Here is an 18284-nt window from a genome sequence, read left to right on the forward strand (position 1 = left end):
ACCCTTATCTCCCGCATTACATTATTTGCCATTTGCCTCTCGTTTTTCTCTCCCCACCCACTTCACCCTTACCGTTTTATTCGCCCTCTCTCTCTCTCTATCCTCTCTTTCTCTATTTGCCTCTTTTTGCCCGCTTGCTTGTTGTTTGCTTGTGTGTTAGTTTGCTTGCTTGTCACGATGGCTCAAGATAATACTAAATTGTGTGACTTCACCAATACCAACAACAATGATTTTATTAGCACTCCGATTGCTCCTCTTACCGATGCTGAATCTTGTGAAATTAATACTGCTTTGCTGAATCTTGTCATGAAAGATCCGTTTTCCTGCCTTCCTAGTGAAGATGTCGTTACTCATCTAAATAGCTTCGTTGATTTGTGTGACATGCAAAAGAAGAAAGATGTGGATAACGATATTGTTGAATTGAAGCTATTTCCTTTTTCGCTTAGAGATCGTGCTAAAGCTTGGTTTTCGTCTTTGCCTAAAAATAGTATTGATTCATGGAACAAGTGCAAAGATGCTTTTATCTCTTAGTATTTTCCTCCCGCTAAGATCATTTCTCTTAGAAACGATATAATGAATTTTAAGCAACTTGATCATGAACATGTTGCACAAGTTTGGGAGAGAATGAAATTAATGATACATAATTGCCCTACTCATGGTTTAAATTTGTGGATGATTATACAATTTTTTTATGCCGGATTGAATTTTGCTTCTAGAAATCTTTTAGATTCGGCCGCGGGCGGCACTTTTATGGAAATCACTTTAGGAGAAGATGCTGAACTCCTAGATAATATTATGGTTAATTGTTCTCAATGGCATACTGAAAGATTTACTAATAAAAAGGTGCATGCGATAGAAGAAATTAATGTTTTGAGTGGAAAGATGGATGAACTTATGAAATTATTTGCTAATAAGAGTGTTTCTTCTGATCCTAATGATATGCCCTTGTCTACTTTGATTGAGAATAATAATGAATCTATGGATATGAATTTTGTTGGTAGGAACAATTTTGGTAACAACGCGTATAGAGGAAATTTTAATCCTAGGCCTTATCCTAGTAATCCCTCTAATAATTATGGTAATTCCTACAATAATTCTTATGAAAATTATAATAAGATGCCCTCTGATTTTGAATCTAATATTAAAGAATTTATTATTCACAAAAGAATTTTAATGCTATGATTGAAGAAAAATTGCTTAAGATTGATGATTTGGCTAGGAACGTTGATAGAATTGCTCTTGATGTTGATTCTTTTAAATTTAGATCTATTCCACCTAAGCATGATATCAATGAGTCTCTCAAAGCCATGAGAATTTCCATCGATGAGTGCAAAGAAAGAACCGCTAGGATGCGTGCTAAGAAAGATGCCTTTATAAAAGCGTATTCTTCTAGTTGCTATGAAAATAAAGATGAGGATCGAAAAGTTATTGATGTGTCCCCTATTAAATCTTTGTTTTGCAATATGAATCTTGATAATGATGGGACTGAATATGATCCACCTTTACCTAGAAGGTGTTCTAAGAATTCGGAATTTGTTGATCTTGATGCTAAATTTGATAAAAGTGGGATTGAAAAAAATTAAAACCCTAGATGTTGCTAAACCCACTATTGTGGATTTTAAGGAATTTAACTATGAAAATTGCTCTTTGATTGATTCTATTTCCTTGTTGCAATCCGTGCTAAACTCTCCTCATGCTTATAGTCAAAATAAAGCGTTTACTAAACATATCGTTGATGCCTTGATGCAATCTTATGAAGAAAAACTTGAATTGGAAGTTTCTATCCCTAGAAAACTTTATGATGAGTGAGAACCAACTATTAAAATTAAAATTAAAGATCATGAATGCTATTCTTTATGTGATTTGGGTGCTAGTGTTTCCACGATTCCAAAGACTTTGTGTGATTTGTTAGGTTTCCGTGATTTTGATGATTGCTCTCTAAACTGGCACCTTGCGGATTCCACTATTAAGAAACCTATAGGAAGAATTAATGATGTTCTTATTGTTGCAAATAGGAATTATGTGCCCGTAGATTTTATTGTTCTTGACATAGATTGCAATGAAACGTGCCCGTGTTTGTTGAGACCGATGAATTGTGGGTTTATGATCAAGTCTATCTATGAATAATATTTGTGTAACGCGCCGAGACCGATGTGCCAGGTGTCGTCCAGTTATTCGCTGTTGTTGCCTTGTCATTGCTTGCGTGTCATGCATTGCATATCATGTCATCATGTGCATTTCATTTGCATACATGTTCGTCTTATGCATCCGAGCATTTTTCCCGTTGTCCGTTTTGCATTCCGGCGCTCCTATCTCCTCCGCTGGTCATTTCTACCTTTCTTTCGTGTGTGGGGGTTAAATATTTCCGGATTGGACCGAGACTTGCCAAGCGGCCTTGGTTTACTACTGGTAGACCGCCTATCAAGTTTCGTACCATGTGGACTTCGTTTGATACTCCAACGGTTAACCGAGGGACCGAAAAGGCCTCATGTGTGTTGCAGCCCAACACCCCTCCATTTTGCCCAAAACCCACCAAAACCCTCTCCATCATCTAGAGCGTTCGATCACGATCACGTGGCCGAAAACCGCACCTTATTTAGACTCTCCTAGCTTCCTCTACCTATAAATATATCCTCCCCATCCATTTTCGCGGACGAAACCCTAGTCTTCCGCTACCCCGCGCCTCCGGACACATCTCCGCCACCGGCCGGACATGTCCGCCGCCCTCAGCCACCTCACTTCAACCAATGGCGTTGTGCCACGTCACCTTCCCCGCCGCCACAACCAACCGGCGTCTGCCACCTCACCCCGCGCCGCACCCTCTCTCTCCTCCCCCGCCGCCAGGCCCGCCGCGGCCCGGATCTGGCCCTCCGGGCCCGCTCCGCTCAGGCGCCGCGCCCCGCCGCCTGGGTCTCCCCGCCGCCTGTGACGTCAGCCGCGCCGCCGCCCTGTTCGTCGACGCTCGCCGCCGCCGCTTCTCCGTCACCGACCGGCGCCGCCTCCGCCGCGCAAGCTCACCGCCGTCCTCGCCGTCCGGCCGCCGCCATCGCCCTGCGCCTCGCCGCCTCGTCGCCGGCGCCCCGCCACTCGTGCTCCGACGGCCGCTCCCGTGCCGGCCCCGCCTCTTCTCGCCGCCGCCCGCGCCCTCGTCGCCGGCCATCGCCGGAAACGGCTATCTCGCCGAATTCCTCCTCCCTCGCCGGATCCGGGGAAGGTGGATGAGATCCACCAACCCCGATAACCAAACGCAGCCCCTCGATCCGGATCTCCTCGTCCCGGATATCCTCGTCCCGTTGACTTTTCGCGGAGGTATAAATTCCACCAAGTCCCCGAGATACCCAAATTCATATGCCCATGTTCATCAGGCCGTAACTTTGCATCCGTAGATCCGTTTTGAGCGTGTAGCATATCAAAATGTTCGCCTCAGAGAGTACATCATTGCATCTCATTGCATCATTTTCATTTGAGTTCATCTTGATGCCCGAAATGCTGTTGGAAGAGTGCTATTTGAGTTAATTGTCAGATATGCTGCTCCAAATAGCTATTTGTCATTTTTGCCATGATTAATGTGTGCATGATATGTCCATGAGCTCTACATGTGTTTTTTTATATGCCATGCCATCTTTACAGTGATGCTACCCATGTATTTTTGTGATGTGTGTGGTGACTAGCACAAGCTTGCAAAGTGGTGTTCGTTAATGCTGATTTCAGGGACTTAGCAATTTCACTAAGTACTTGATCTTTTTATCTCAATATGCCATATGTTCATGTTGTTTCCTAGTGATCCGTGCCTCTTTTGAGAATGATCAATAAGTATGATTTGTTAATCTTGTAGTGCTCTATCCATCCATGTCTCTGTTTGCAATTATGGTGCACCCTAGCTTGAGTCAATCGAGCTCTACTTTTGCTATTTCGTGAATCTGGGCAGATTGTCTACTTGTTAGCGATTTTGCCGAGGATGTTGTAGTTGATCCGTGCATGCTATGTTATTGTTTTTGCCATGCCTAGCTTGTATAATGTGTATTCTTGATGGGTGTATGCTTAGATTGTCATGCCTTGCTCTGTAGTGAGTGCATCGAGCTCGTAAACATGCCTACTTGATATCTGATTTGCATGCTCCAGTTTTTCACTAAGTTTGAGAGTCTGATTATATTTTTGCCATGTTCACATGCTTGCAATTGTATTTTCTAATCCCTTTTGGCTCAAGGTCACTAAGGGACTTTTGTTAAGCTCTTTGAGTAGCTCCATGCCATGCTTTACTTTGCCATATTAAGTTCTATAGCATCTAATTTTCATGCTCCAAAGTGTGCTATCTGATCTGAAATTCCAGACTTGTGTTAATTTCACTAAATCTGAAACCTGTTTACCAATTGCACTTTTGCCATGCTTGTTTGAACCTGTTAATGGATGAATTAGCCGTAGCTCAGTGTTCATCTTTTGTTAAGCATCATGAATGGATCCCTGCCATGTATTTTGTTGTCATGTTTGGGTGCTGTAGCATGTTTGTCTTGTTGCATTTAGATGGCTACTTGCTGTATATCGCAGACCGGTGCCATATTTGAATTGCTTGCCATTTCCAAACCGTGACTCCGATTCCGGCGTTCTTTATATCGTTTTCAAGCGATTTCACCTCACCTTTGCAGTGGCACACTTGGATTTCCAAGTTGAGGCCAGGTTCAATCATTCCTAGTCAAATCATGCATATGCATCGCATACCGCATCCCGCATACCATATCATGTTCATGTGTTGGTTGTTTACTATGTTGTGTGCTTCTTTCTGGTGTTGCTTCTTCGGGTTGGTTCCGGTAACGTCGCGTTTGTGAGGACCCGTTCGTCTACGTCCGTTTGTCTTCTTCATGGACTCGTTCTTCTTCCTTGCGGGATTTCAAGCAAGATGATCATACCCTCAAAATCACTTCTATCTTTGCTTGCTAGTTGCTCGCTCTTTTGCTATGCCTATGCTGCGATACCTATCACTTGCTTATCATGCCACCCATATTGTTGAACCAAGCCTCTAACCCACCTTGTCCTAGCAAATCGTTGTTTGGCTATGTTACCGCTTTGCTTAGCCCCTCTTATAGCGTTGTTAGTTGCAGGTGAAGATTGAAGTTTGTTCCTTGTTGGAACATGGAGTTGTTGTTCCTTGTTGGAGCATGTTTACTTGTTGGGATATCACAATATCTTTTATTTAATTAACGCATCTATATACTTGATAAAGAGTGGAAGGCTCGGCCTTATGCCTGGTGTTTTGTTCCACTCTTGCCGCCCTAGTTTCTGTCATATCGGTGTCATGTTCCTGGATTTTGCATTCCTTACGCGGTTGGGTAATAATGGGAACCCCTTGACAGTTCGCCTTGAATAAAACTCCTCCAGCAATGCCCAACCTTGGTTTTACCATTTGCGCTAACAACCTACCACCTTCCCTTGGGTTCTGCAGACTCAAGGGTCATCTTTAGTTTAACCCCCCCGAGCCAGTGCTCCTCTGAGTGTTGGTCCAAACTAGAGTCATGTGCAGTGCCCCCTCGGGGAAACTCGAGGTTTGGTTTTAGCTGTATGGAGCGCTCATCTGAGTGTGCCCTGAGAACGAGATATGTGCAGCTCCTATCGGGATTTGTCGGCACATTCAGTCGGTGTTTCTGGTTTTGTTTTACCATTGTCGAAATGTCTTGTAACCGGGATTCCGAGTCTGATCGGGTCTTCCCGCTAGAAGGAATATCCTTCGTTGACCGTGAGAGCTTGTCATGGGCTAAGTTGGGACACCCCTGCAGGGATTTGAACATTCGAAAGCCGTGCCCGCGGTTATGGGCAGATGGGAATTTGTTAACGTACGGTTGTAGAAAACCTGAAGTTGACCTTAATTAAAATGCATCAACTGCGTGTGTAGCCGTGATGGTCTCTTTCTGGCGAAGTCCGGGAAGTGAACACGGTGTTGGAGTTATGCTTGACGTAGGTTGTTCTAGGATTACTTCTTGATCATAGTTTCTCGATCGTGCTTTGCCTTCTCTTCTCGCTCTCATTTGCGTTTGTTAGCCACCATATATGCTAGTCGCTTGCTGCAGCTCCACCTCATACCTTTACCTTACCCATAAGCTTAAATAGTCTTGATCGCGAGGGTGCGAGATTGCTGAGTCCCCATGGCTCATAGATACTTCCAAAACCAGCTTGCAGGTGTCGATGAGACCGTGCAGATGACGCAACCAAGCTCAGGAGGAGCTCGATGAAGATCTTGTCCTTTGTGTTGTTTCGTTCTAGTTGATCAGTAGTGGAGCCCAGTTGGGGTCGATCGGGGACCGTGTCGCATTTGGGGTTCTTTTTTTATTTTGGTTTCGTAGTCGGACCACTATTGTATTTGAATGTTGTAATGCTTTATTCATGTATTTGTGTGAAGTGGCGATTGTAAGCCAACTATGTATCTTTTCCCCTATTGTATTACATGGGTTGTTTGCGAAGATTACCTCACTTGCGACATTGCTTTCAATGCGGTTATGCCTCTAAGTCGTGCTTCGACACGTGGGAGATATAGCCGCATCGAGGGCGTTACAAGTTGGTATCAGAGCCTTCCCCAACCTTAGGAGCCCCCATTGCTTGATCGTTGTTAGCAGCCGTTGTTGAGTCTAGAAAAAATGTTTTGAGTCATTTAGGAATAATATATCGGAGAGTTAGGAATTATTTTTACTCCCCAGTCTCCTCATCGCTCTGGTAAGGCATCCTGACGTAGAATTTTGACTATTCTCTTCTCAAATTTCACTAAAAAAAATTTAGGATCACGCGGGTATCTTAGAATCGTTCCGATGGTTTTGTGACGAGAACATTGTTCTTGGTGCCTCCTGTCATTTAGGGGTTGTGGCAGTGTCCCGGGGAGTTGAGCTCCGAGGTGTTGTCATCACAATTTTATCGTTGCAGTTCTGGAATACCTGAGATTAGTTTCGCCGACATCGAAAATCTCTTTTATGCAGTTGTGGGTGAGATAACCTCGACGCCACCCAGTACTAGGGCGGGAGTTCGGGAGTATTGCCATAACTCGTATAACGGATGCTTTTCGAAGGTTGAGGTAGACGATTTCCGAAGGTTTCTTGGTTATGTGTTGAAGGATGGATACAGCTGGATGTAGGAATTGCTAGTTTTGGGTGAGATATTATGCTTCCCCTGTATCCCCAACACCTGATTGCATAATCGGAAAATTTCGGGAGTTTATAAGTGGGAATTCAAGTAGCTCTTAGGATATCTTTCCGACAGGTGTATGATATGAAATTGGGGTTCGACGTCTAGTGGTCCGCCTATCCACGGTCGGTTTTATAGTGGTCTCGTTGTGTCTTAAAGAGTCCTTGGCTATGCCGACTCGGGGACGCTTCGTATGTCATGTGCACTGCCTTGTACATGATGGTGCTGTACGATCGAGCCCGTGTAGGCCCCACCATGAAAACTTCGGACGAAATCTCTATCATATGTTTGTTCCGGCTTATTCTGCAAGCCAATCCTTTGTTTTTGTTTTGAGTTGTGGTATTCGAGTTGCTTCGAAGTCAAATGTTGATTCCATACCTTCCCCAAATGGTGTTCTCATACTCCGATGTGAATACTAATCCTTCTTGATAATTGAGATTGTCATGTCAATGTTGGGGAACGTTGCAGAAAACAAAAAATTTCTTACGGTTTCACCAAGATCCATCTAGGAGTTCATCTAGCAACGAGTGATTAGATGCATCTACATACCTTTGTAGATCGCGAGCGGAAGCGTTCAAAGAACGGGGATGAGGTAGTCGTACACGACGTGATCCAAATCACCGGAGATCCTAGCACCGAACGGACGGCACCTCCGCGTTCAACACACGTACGGAACAGCCACGTCTCCTCCTTCTTGATCCAGCAAGGGGAGAGGAGAGGTTGAGGGAGATGGCACCAGCAGCAGCACGACGGCGTGGTGTTGATGGAGCTGCAGTACTGCGGCAAGGCTTCGCCAAGCGCTATGGAGGAGGAGGTGTTGGAGAGGGAGAAGGAGGCAACCAAAGGCGTGGATCAAAAGCCCTCCATCCCCCACTATATATAGGAGGGCCAAGGGGGGGCGCCGGCCCTAGGAGATCCAATCTCCTAGGGTGTGGCGGCGGCCAAGGGGGGTTTCCCTCCCCCCCAAGGCACCTAGGAGGTGCCTTCCCCTCCTAGGACTCTTTCCCCTTGTAACCCTAGGCGCATGGGCCTCTTGGGGCTGGTGCCCTTGGCCCATGTAGGCCAAGGCGCAACCCCTACAGCCCATGTGGCCCCCCGGGATAGGTGGCCCCACCCGGTGGACCCCCGGGACCCTTCCGGTGGTCCCGGTACAATACCGATAACCCCGAAACTTGTCCCGATGCCCGAAACAGGACTTCCCATATATAAATCTTTACCTCCGGACCATTCCGAAACTCCTCGTAACGTCCGGGATCTCATCCGGGACTCCGAACAACATTCGGGTTACTGCATATACATATCCCTACAACCCTAGCGTCACTGAACCTTAAGTGTGTAGACCCTACGGGTTAGGGAGACATGTAGACATGACCGAGATCGCTCTCCGGTCAATAACCAACAGTGGGATCTGGATACCCATGTTGGCTCCCACATGCTCCATGATGATCTCATCGGATGAACCACGATGTCAAGGATTCAAGCAACCCCGTATACAATTCCCTTTGTTAATCGGTATGTTACTTGCCCGAGATCCGATCGTCGGTATCCCAATACCTCGTTCAACCTCGTTACCGGCAAGTCACTTTACTCGTTCCGTAATGCATGATCCCGTGACCAGACACTTGGTCACTTTGAGCTCATTATGATGATGCATTACCGAGTGGGCCCAGTGATACCTCTCCGTCATACGGAGTGACAAATCCCAGTCTCGATCCGTGTCAACCCAACAGACACTTTTGGAGATACCTGTAGTGCACCTTTATAGTCACCCAATTACGTTGTGACGTTTGGTACACCCAAAGCACTCCTACGGTATCCGGGAGTTACACGATCTCATGGTCAAAGGAAAAAATACTTGACATTGGAAAAACTCTAGCAAACGAACTACACGATCTTTATGCTATGTTTAGGATTGGGTCTTGTCCATCACATCATTCTCCTAATGATGTGATCCCGTTATCAATGACATCCAATGTCCATAGCCAGGAAACCATGACTATCTGTTGATCAATGAGCTAGTCGACTAGAGGCTTACTAGGGACATGTTGGTGTCTGTTATTCACACATGTATTACGATTTCCGGATAATACAATTATAGCATGAATAAAGACAATTATCATGAACAAAGAAATATAATAATAATGCTTTTATTATTGCCTCTAGGGCATATTTCCAACAGTCAATCCTTTTCAACCGGCGAGTTTTCTCTTCAACTGGATCCGATCACTTCAACATTCGCAAGATCAACTCAAGTCTTCTCAACGGTGTTTGTTTCATCCGTCTCCAAGTTGCCTTTGTTTTTTCCCCCCCCCCCCCCCCCCTTTTTTTCGAGGACTCAGAATTCTTAATCAAGTATCCATCTTATCAGTTATGAAGTCTCTCCATTCTTTTACATCAATATTCTTATCCGGTGTTTCTCATGAAGATTCTAACGGAGCTTCAAGTGTTGTATTCTTCGATTTTTCTTCTCCGGTGGATTCTATTCAAGCTTTTGGTGTTGATCATACCCTTTTCCTCGTTTTAATGCTTTCTCATGCCGGTGCACCTCATTATTATTCCACTTCTCGCTATTTATTATTCCGGAGTGCTCAAGATATCTCGAAGATTCGTGTTTCCACTCTACATTCGTTCAAGCTCTTTCGAGGTTGTTATCTCGAGGATTCAATTTTGGGTTGACGGCAGGTGCCTGAGATTTTGATTCTCCTATATGCATGGCTATGGGACAGGGACAGGGTCGTTATCGCCGTTGGTGGGAGCGGTTGAGCTTGAGCTTCAGATCGAGCTCGAGCCATCGCATGGCACTCCCTGTGTCGCTGCCGTGACATGGAATCTGGATCGCCATGTCAGTCCTACGACGCGTGGAGACTTTGATGAGCATCCATCGCTTTCTTTTGTGTTGTTTTCTGAAACTCGTCGGTCCAACTCGTTTGCACTCCACATCTTGCATGCCATCTTGCTCCTCTCCCACTTGTTTTCCTTTTCCATGTTGTGAAGAAACGAAGGGCCATCTCACTATCTTTCTGCTAGGCTACGGTGGAACAGCTCTGAAATGAATCTACATGACGAACGAAACTAATAAATAAACCTCGTGCTTGTTAGTAACACATTACAAATTACGACGTGACCTTTGTTGACCTGATATTTACCGAAATAATGCACTAGGAATCTAGAAGGGGCACCTCTCTTGTGGTAAAGTTGCAAATAAACTTTTGAGTCATCGGTTCCATTTCTCATACTGTTGGTCAAATTAGACAAAGGGCGGAGAATGCCCAAAGTCCTGTGAAGCTAGCATTAACAATAGGCAGTTAGCGACACAAAACTGTTAGCACTAAACTATTGAGTCTGAACCAAAGCTGGTCTGCTCTGTCGTAGTACTAGACTAGACTTGTAGTCCTTGGTCTGTAGCTAGTGTACATTGAGTGACCGACCCTTCGTGATTTCTCATACAGATGTGGTAGGGACACAGTACTATATATACTTTCCCAAGCACGCTGGATTATCATTTGGAAACCTTTTTGCAACCTCTTCTGTTCTCGGAGCTAGCTAGTTTAAACGTTGGCTTGATTAACATAGTTGCGATACGGTTAACGTTAAGCTACTCTAGTGCTGGTTGTGGGCCTGAGCTCAGTAGTGCACGAAGCAGTACGAAGTTACCCTAATCTATCTACTTGTCGGGAAGATCACTTCCGAGGTGTATAAGGACTACTACGCTACACTTTGTTGGAATAACTGGTGATGGGTAAGTAAAGATTACAGAGAAGCTTCTCACTCCAAGCACCAAATAGCGCCCCCGGCAGAGAAACCGACATTTACACGGCGATGGCACCAAAATCAACATATGTCGCCATTCCATTCCGGTGCGGGCCGTAAGTCTTGATGAGTATAGTAGTGAAAAAACAATCAATTGTGCAACACGTCGTTGGCAATAGCCAAGCCAACTGTAACTGCAAGTGACTGTAAGCATAGTGGCATCTGTTTTTTCAATAAGACAAGAGAGTTAGCATTTGTCAGGTAGGTTGGTTCCAATGTTTTGCATCGAAGGCGCCACGACGTCCAGCAAGTACGCAAGCAGACCTGTACCGCTGTACGCTCGCCAGCTGCAGGGACAAGGCATACAAAGTACTCCACTATAAGCTGGCTTGGACGTGGAATCGCAAATTCCATGTAGGATCTGCTGAAATTTGAGATGGGCTCTAGGCCCATATAGCAATTTCTGAAAAATCTCTAAGGACCCATGTGGGTTATATGGTACTAAGTGTAGTGGAAAGTTTAGTCCCCCCCGCTAGTGGAAGGAGAGTTGGAGTGGTTTATAAGGGTTTCTCTTCTACATGCTATTGAAGCTTGAGAAGAGAAGAGGCCCTCGCGCGCTCCTCCGCTGCCGCCCGCCTCGTCACGCCGCGGGTTGCGGGATTGAGCCCGCGTACACGGTCGACGGGAGAACAGGTCTCCGAAATCACGCCCTTCTGGTTCCTGTACGGGGTGAGGGGCGAATAGGTTTTTGGGCAGCGAATACGCGACTGCTCGCTTCCGATCGTCTACTTCCTCTACGTCCGCGTCGCCTTCATCATCACCATGTCCACCGACGCCGAACGTGCCGCCGCCGAGAAAGCTGAAGCCGACAAGAAGGCCGCCGAGGACGCCGCTGCCGCCACCAAAGCCGCGGCCTCTGCATGGCCTACTGGAGGGTATAACTCGTTTATCCCACTCCTACTGTTTTCTGTTTTAGCCATGCTAGCGTTATACGTAGATCTTTCTGCAATTAGCGTAGTATGTGCTAGCTTGACTGAATATCAGTATGTGTTTATTTGTGTCAATGTCGTGCTAGTGATTTACTCGTGAATTAATTTAATCAAGAAATTGCCTATTTACTCAACAATCCAAAAACCTATTATGTGTAGTAATTTTTCGGCAAGTGGCTTTGCCGCTGCACTGAAACCGGATAAGTTTACCGGTACATACTTTAAGCATTGGCAGACTAAGACCACGTTATGGCTCACGGCTATGAACGTGTTCTGGGTCACCGGTGTCTCCGCGGGAACGATTGCTCCTGAACAGGAGAAGGCGTTCAAGGAGGCTACCGTTGTGTTTCTCGGAGCAGTTCTTAGCGTGATCGGAGATAAACTGGTCGATGCATATTTACATACATGTGCATGTCGCCAAGGACTTGTGGGAGGCGCTCGAATCTAAATTCGGGGCCGCTGATGCAGGGAGCGAGATGTATATTATAGAGCAGTTCCATGATTACAAGATGGTTGAAAACCGTCCTGTATTGGAGCATGCTCATGAGATAATATGCATTGTTAAGGAGCTTGAACTTCTTAAGTGCGAGTTATCGGGCAAGTTTGTCGCGGACTGCATAATCGCTAAGCTCCCTAATTCCTGAAGGAACTTTGCCACCACTCTGAAACATCAGAGGCATGAATTCTCTGTGGAGGATGTCATTGGCCATCTGAGTGCTGAGCAGAATTCGAGGGCAAAAGACTCGCATGGAAAAGGGACCGAAGGGACTTCTGTCGCCAACATGGTGAACCAGAGGAACCATAACTCCCACAAGCCCAAGGGAAAAATGGTGTCCAACAGAATGCCGACTTTAAGAAGAAGGGTAAGAAGACCTTCAAGAAGAACAAGAAGGATGAGGGCTGCTTTACTTGTGGTTCGGTTGAACATTGGGTCAACAAGTGCCCAAACAAGTACAAGAAGCCAGGACAGGACTCCAAGTCTGTCAACATGATTGTGGGCAACAATGAGAATGGTGCATCTGGGTACGGTAATTTATTTACTATTTTTTCAGTGTTTCAACCCAACGATTGGTGGGTGGACACAGGTGCAGGTGTTCATGTGTGTGCTGACATTTCATTATTCACTTCTTACCAGGTCACAGGTCACGGGTCCGTATTGATGGGGAATGGCGCGAGTGCTTCTGTTCATGGTGTTGGCACGGTCGATCTGAAGTTTACTTCGGAAAAGATCGTGCAGCTGAAGAACGTGCAACATGTCCCCGCCATCAAGAAGAACCTTGTTAGTGGCTCCCTTCTATGTAGAGAAGGGTTTAAGTTGATTTTCGAGTCTAATAAATTAGTTGTTACGAAATATGGACTCTTTGTTGGAAAAGGTTATGAGAGCGGAGGGATGTTCCGCCTTTCCCTCGCAGATTTTTGTAATAAAGTCGTGAACCATATTCATTCGAATGTTAGTGAATCTGAAGTTTGGCATTCACGTCTTTGTCACATTAGTTTCGGTGTTATGACGCGGCTAACCAAGTTGGATTTAATCCCGAGTTTCACCTTAGCCAAAGGTTCTAAGTGCCTTTCATGTGTGCAAGCTAAGCAACCTCGCAAGCCTCACAAGGCCGCGGAGGAGAGACACTTGGCACCATTAGAACTCATACATTCTGATCTTTGTGAGATGAATGGTGTGTTGACTAAAGATGGAAAGAAATACTTCATGACATTGATAGATGACTCCACTAGATATTGCTATGTGTATCTGTTAAACACTAAAGATGAGGCTCTACACTACTTTAAAATCTATAAGGCAGAAGTTGAGAAACAACTTGAAAAGAAAATTAAACGAGTCCGGTCAGATCATGGTGGAGAGTACTTCTCGAGTGAGTTTGATTCTTTCTGTGCGGAACATGGCATTATTCATGAGGACGCCTCCCTATTCACCCCAGTCAAACGGGGTTGCTGAGCGGAAAAACCGTACTCTAACTGATTTGGTTAACGCCATGTTAGATACATCGGGTTTATCCAAGGCATGGTGGGAGGAGGCTATATTGACGGCATGTCATGTCCTGAATAAAGTTCCGACAAAGGATAATGAGATCACTCCCTATGAGAAATGGGCAAAGAGAAGGACAACACTCTCGTACTTGTGTACTTGGGCTGTTTGGCGAAAGTCAATGTGCCGATCCCCAAAAAGCGTAAGCTTGGACCAAAGACGGTGGACTGCGTTAATTTGGGTTACGCTAAGAACAGCGTTGGCTATAGATTTCTAGTAGTGAAATCTGAGGTACCTGACCAGAAGGTCGGTACAATTATGGAGTCTAAGGATGCTACATTCTTCGAGGATATTTTTCCTATGAGAGATATGCAAAGCACTTCTAGACAGGAATCTGAGGAGACTCCTGAACCTGCCATTCCTATGAAATATTATGAACAAACACATTATGAAAATCCTGAGGAGGATGACGAGGAAACCCTTGGTAGGGGCAAGAGACAAAGGACTGCAAAGACCTTTGGTGATGATTTCTTCGTGTACCTTGTGGATGATACTCCCACTTCTATTTCAGAAGTGTATGCCTCTCCAGAAGCTGACTACTGAAAGGATGCGGTCCATAGCGAGATGGATTCCATCATGGCTAATGAGACATGGGAGATCACTGATCGTCCCTATGGTTGATAACCACTGGGGTGTAAGTGGGTGTTCAAAAAGAAGCTTAGGTCCGATGGTACTATTGAAAAGTACAAGGCTAGGCTTGTGGCCAAGGGCTATGACCAGTAAGAAGAGGAAGATTTCTTCGATACTTATTCACCTGTGGCTAGACTGACCACCATTCGAGTATTACTCTTGTTGGTGGCCTCGCACGGTCTTCTCGTCCATCAGATGGATGTTAAGATGGCTTTTCTAAATGGAGAGTTAAAGGAGGAAATCTACATGCAACAGCCTGATGGCTTTGTGATAGATGGTCAGGAAAGAAAGGTGTGTAGGTTGATAAAATCTTTATATGGCCTGAAACAAGCACCTAAGCAATGGCATGATAAATTTAATACAACTCTGACATCTGTTGGTTTCGTTGTTAATGAGGCTGACAAATGTGTATACTATCGCCATGGTGGGGGAGAAGGAGTTATACTGTGCTTGTATGTTGATGACATACTGATATTCGGAACAAACCTCAAAGTCATTGAGGAGGTCAAATCGTTTCTATCTCAGAACTTTAAGATGAAAGACCTTGGTGTGGCTGATGTTATCTTGAACATCAAGCTACTGAGAGATAATGAGGGTGGAATTACACTTCTGCAATCCCACTATGTTGAGAAGGTGTTGAGTCGTTTTGGATATTCAGACTGCACGTCATCTCAAACACCATATGATCCTAGCGTATTGATTCGAAAGTCCAAAGGCATGGCTAAAAATCAATTGAGATACTCTCAAATCATTGGTTCACTGATGTACCTAGCGAGCGCAACGAGGCCTGACATCGCGTTTGCTGTGAGCAAACTGAGCCGGTTTGTTTCCAAACCGAGTGATGTACATTGGCATGCTGTTGAGAGAGTTATGCGCTATCTGAAAGGTACTATGAACTATGGACTTCACTATACCGGATACCCGTCGGTACTTGAAGGGTATAGTGATGCGAATTGGATCTCTGATGCTGATGAGATGAAGGCCACAACTGGGTATATGTTTACTCTTGGAGGTGGCGCTGTTTCCTAGAAGTCTTGCAAGCAAACGATCTTAATGAGATCGACAATGGAAGCAGAATTAACAGCATTAGACACATCTGGTGTTGAAGCGAGATGGCTTCGAGATCTTTTGATGGACTTGCCATTGGTTGATAAACCGGTTCCGGGTATCCTTATGAACTGTGACAATCAGAGTGTCATCACCAAGGTGAAGAGTTCAAAGGACAACATGAAGTCTACCAAACACATAAGAATATTAAAAGCTGTCAGAAAATTAAGAAACTCCGGAGTGATAGCTTTGGACTATGTCCATACGGCTAAGAATCTGGCAGATCCCTTTACGAAAGGGCTATCACGTGTTGTGATAGATAATGCATCGAGGGCGATGGGTATGAGACCCACATGAGTTGCCATGGTAGTAACCCAACCTATGTGATCGGAGATCCCGTGAATTAGGACCTGGGAAAACAAGCCAGTGGTGAACTGAGGAGAGTAACTATACTAACCCACTCCGTTGGAGATGCAATACTCTTGATACTGTATGGTAGGATGACTATTGTCTTAATGTGTTCCAAAGCTTATGTAAGCAAGATGCTATCCTACAGAGCGATCTTTGGAGGAACACACCTATGTGAGCCCGACTGCTGGTCACAGTCTATGAGATTGGGGTGATCTCTAGTAAGCTCATGAATAGGCCAGGAGTGTGACTTATATGCTCCACCCGAGGGGTCAGCCTTCGGTAGCCTAGTACTAGTAAGACATGTAGTGAAACTTCTTTACGCCAAACTGACAATTCAAGGTATAGTCCATTGTTCAGTTGTGAAGGAGTATAGCTACCTGCTCTAGGTGAAGTTCAACCTTAACAGGTCTTCACTGACACACTGGTATATTGAAACAGCAATCGAAACAGAGGACACAATGGGCCCTCGAGATCTGGTGGGGGGTTGCTGAAATTTGAGATGGGCTCTAGGCCCGTATAGCAATTTCTGGAAAATCTCTAAGGGCCCATGTGGGTTATATGGCACTAGGTGTAGTGGGAAGTTTAGTCCCACCTCGCTAGTGAAAGCAGAGTTGGAGTGGTTTATAAGGGTTTATCTTCTACATGCTATTGGAGCTTGAGAAGGGAAGAGGCCCTCGCGCACTCCTTCTCCGCCGCCCGCCTCGCCACGCCTCGTCACGACGCGTCGCGGGTTGCGGGATTGAGCCGAGCCGAGCTCACACCTACGCGCTTATTTTTGCCAGTCACTAACGGAGAGTTCTCTGACAGCTGGGCCACGATCTAAGACGTCGGATCATGGGCTGTCACGGAAACGGACGTGGGTCGAGCCCACGTCTCTCCACGCGGCTGCGTCTATATAAGTGTGCGGTGTCTCCTAACCCTAACCGCCACGAACAGATCACATCTGCTCCACGCGCACGCCCATCGTCGTTCCCTTGCTGTTGCTGCCGCTGGTGACTCCATCCCGTCCGCCGCGTACACGGTCGACGGGAGAACAGGTCTCCGAAACCACGCCCTTCTGGTTCCTGTACGGGGTGAGGGGCGAATAGGTTTTTGGCAGCGAATACGCGACTGCTCGCTTCCGATCGTCTACTTCGTCTACGTCCGCGTCGCCTTCATCATCACCATGTCCACCGACGCCGAACGTGCCGCTACCGAGAAAGCTGAAGCCAACAAGAAGGCCACCGAGGACGCCGCTGCCGCCATCAAAGCCGCGGCCTCTGCATGGACTACTGGAGGGTATAACTCGTTTATCCCGCTCCTACTGTTTTCTGTTTTAGCCATGCTAGCGTTATACGTAGATCTTTCTGCAATTAGCATAGTATGTGCTACCTTGACTGAATATCAGTATGTGTTTATTTGTGTCAATATCGTACTAATGATTTATTCATGGATTAATTTAATCGATAAATTGCCTATTTACTCGATAGGATCGACGGCGATGGATCGATGCACTCAATCGCAAATTCAGCGCCGTCCCAGGTCGACGACGACGATGACGAGCCAGTGGCACGCCTCCGGCCACGTATGCTGGGCGTACGTGCTGTGCAAGGAACCGACGTGCGTATGCCCCCTGCGCATGGTCTACGTGTGAGCGATTAAATTAAAACTTTGTCAGTTGAGTTGTGTTTGGTTTAGTTTAACCAATCGGGGCAATTATAGGAGTAGTACTATCTTTGGGCACCTTGTGATCCTGACTGGCTGGCTGGGAGTAAATTGCGCAAAACAACCACTTTGAAAGATAGGTTTACAAAAAACACTACGCTACGTGTGAGCGATTAAATTAAATTTTGTCATTCATGTTTGGTTTAGTTTAACCAATCAGAGCAATTATAGGAGTAGTACTATCTTTGCGCATCTTGTGTTGGCGCCTCCTCCTAGGTGATCCTGACGGGCTGGCAGGGAGTCGGCTTCTTTTCTACTAGTAATCGAAATCAAACTTGGCAGTGGAAGAAGTTGAAGTTGATTGATCGTATACGTCTTAGTCGTGGTGAGGCTGACCCATACCGTCACGTACATACTACCCTGGTCGATCGGCGGAAAAATGATATCCGCATGTTTGGAACATGACAATTTGATGTCCTGGGAATTCAAACGAAACGGCTTGATTTGTGACGGATTATGAAGAAAAAGAAGAAGAAGAAGACCGGTATTCACCCCCAAAGAAGAAGAAGAAGAAGAAGAAGAAGAAGAAGACCGGTTTTCACCCCCAAAAA

Source organism: Triticum urartu, chromosome 3 (assembly GCF_003073215.2).
Source record: "Triticum urartu cultivar G1812 chromosome 3, Tu2.1, whole genome shotgun sequence".
In the NCBI taxonomy this organism is placed as follows: Eukaryota; Viridiplantae; Streptophyta; class Magnoliopsida; order Poales; family Poaceae; genus Triticum; species Triticum urartu.